Here is a 2766-nt window from a genome sequence, read left to right as displayed (position 1 = left end):
AAGTGGACAGAAGCAGGCCTCATCTCTGCATGGAGGACACTTATGTGTGCCTGCAGTTTAGATCCCCAGTCACTCCCTTGGAACGTGCCCCTGAGGGATCACGGTCTCCAGCCACTTTCTTTACCATTCCTTTTTAAAATTTACAAATGCACCTATCAATTTCTAAGTTCCAACTATGTGCCAAACACCACGGTCAGCATGTCAAGTTCATGGCCTCATTAGCTCCCCACCATAGCTCAGAGGCCCTTCAGCCCTTCTCCTTGACTAGTTCTGGTTCCCAGTTCCAGGCAGGCACAAAGGGTTGAAGTCTGTTCCCAAAGCTGATAGAGAGGACACAGTCTAGTCTTGGCGTCACTCACTGTTCAGTGGCTCAGTAAATATCCATTAACTCTGAGGACAAGCTGCACTTTGACTTGCCTCTGGCTAATTAAATAAACCTGCCATGTAAATCAGCAGGGGGACAGAGAGACATTAGACTGTGCTGAAGAAAAACTGGGCGGAGAGACAGATAATCCCCTTGGCCTGCTTTTGGCTCTCTATGGGTTGTTTGAAGTTAGAGCGAGAGTGGTGAGGACAAGGAATAGCCCAGGTCTTGAAGTTTTACTCCTGAATTCTTGAACTAGGAGGAGGGAGCAGAGTTCAGGTGACCACTGGGTCCTCCATGCCCACCCCAACACGAGAGTTCTCCAAGGAGCATAAACCCCAGCCTTCCTCTGTCCCCTCCCGCTCTGTCCCTGTCCCTAGGGTGCATGTCCTAGTTGTTCTAGGTCAGCTGTGACAGACCTGGGGCCTGAAAATACATGGTGGGGAAGCCTCTTCCAATAGTCCCTGCTAATTTGGGATGGTTGGGACTGACAGGCAACAAGCTGGGTTGTGCTTGGCTTCTGCTTCTTCCTAAAGACAATAGGCCATGGTGATGTTCTGGTCCCTGGATGTCCAGCAACCTCTCCACCCAACAGTGAGGGGGGCAGCTCCCCTTTCCTCAGGGTGGCTGCCCTCACTCTGTCTAATGGAGAAAAAGCAACGTCAGCCTTACAAGGGGACTGTGCACAAAGCAAGTGCTCAGTTAATGGTGTGACCAGGACGAAGGAGTTTGCATCTGGGTTGCCACCACCGCCATATCCCCCAGTAATGCTGGGCTGTCTTGAAACAATCAGAATAGCTACTGTGTGAGTCCTAAGCTATCACCTGGAAGATGACTACTCTGTATCTAAAACAGAGAAAATGTCCCCTTGAGCTGCTTCATGATGGTAATCATGTGAGCCTGAAGTAGATGTGGGCAGGGAGAGGGCAGGACAGAGTGACTGAGTAGCTGAAGGAGGGAACAATGGTGTGGCAAGAGGGCCTCAGACCTCTTGCCAAGTCCAAGTCCCTCCCTGCAGCCACTAGGGAGCCCTCAGCCCTCAGAGCCCCCATCCCCAGGAGGCTGCTGCTGAGAGCAGCACCCAGATGGTTAAGGTCAACTCTGGGCCTGTGGCTCATAGTGGCAGCTTTCAGCTCTGTCCTCTTCTAGGAGAAGACACACCTGTGACCAAGGTGGGCCACAGGAGCCCTGCAGAGTCTCTATGGCTGCCAAGCCAAGGCATTAGACAAACATTTACATTCAACACATTGGAGCAGATCAAATGTGATTTGCAGAAGGCTCAGACTTGCAAGCTTTGGAGAAGGCCCAGGTTTGGCTCCTTTTAACTCCCCAACAAATTCTTGTGGGATGTTGCAATTACTTGTGACAATCCCTCTCCATGCCTGGGACTTTGATTTCAGATTTAGACATGTAAAACTGGGTGGCTGACTGGGCCTTGAGCAACTTGGGGGGTGGGGTAGAGGATGACCAGGGAAAATTCTGTGCAGCTTACTGTGTTTGGAAGCGAGATCTCGAGGAATTAGACTCTGTAGTTCTGTTTGTGTTACCAGAACTTTTTAGCCACTGTGGCACTATGAGCTCACTATGCTGGAGTGGCTCATTCTGTCCTTTGAAACACAAATGTCTAGGGATTATTTTTTGTAATAGTCCCCCATTAGCATAACTTGCTGGTAGCTGGAACAAATTCCACAGCCCTTACCCTGAAATCTTATCCCCTGGATAAGCAGCAGGTGAAGATGTGTCAAGGCCGCAGGGTAACTTGTGCTGACCTGGCTTCAGAGGAGCTTGGAAGCAGGAGAGGAGGCAGAGAGAACCAAGAAGGTGCAGAAATAGGCTAGCAGCATGGCCAGGCAAAGTGTGCTTAGGTGCTGGGACTCTGGCCTTTCTGGGTTTGGAGGTGCATGGGCAAAGGCTTTGGGCAAACTGCTCTCTCTGCTCTATGTTTTTACCTGGCCTTAAGGCACATTCAGTTATTCTCAGGGTGAGCCCTGAGTCAGGCTCCTGTGTCCCTACTTCTCATCTGCCATGCCTGGTCTGAGCACACACAACTTAGATGGTCCCCTCTGGCGTTCACACTGGTCACAGAACGGCTGGGCTTTTACCCTGAAAGAGATGCACGCAGAAAGGCCAGGCTTTTGGCAGGCAGCCTGACCCTGCTGGCTGCCTCAGGCTGCGGTGCATGACAGAAGTAGGGCTCAGTCGTGGCTGGGCATTCCTAGGTGCTCTGTGCAGGTTAGGCCGGTAAGTGGAGTCCCTGTGGGCGAATGTGGGGTGATAAACCTGTGCCTTTTATGTGGGTAACTGGCAAGGAATCACTAAAACTGCTGTTTCTGGGAAGATCTGTGAACTCTCCTCTCCTCCCAAGATAAGGTCTTATCTGAATGAATCTTGGAAATTACATG

Source organism: Condylura cristata, unplaced genomic scaffold (genome assembly GCF_000260355.1).
Source record: "Condylura cristata isolate star-nosed mole 26May11 unplaced genomic scaffold, ConCri1.0 scaffold00021, whole genome shotgun sequence".
Taxonomy (NCBI): domain Eukaryota; kingdom Metazoa; phylum Chordata; class Mammalia; order Eulipotyphla; family Talpidae; genus Condylura; species Condylura cristata.
The sequence above is the reverse complement of the archived record's forward strand: the minus strand, read 5'-3'. Positions refer to the sequence as shown.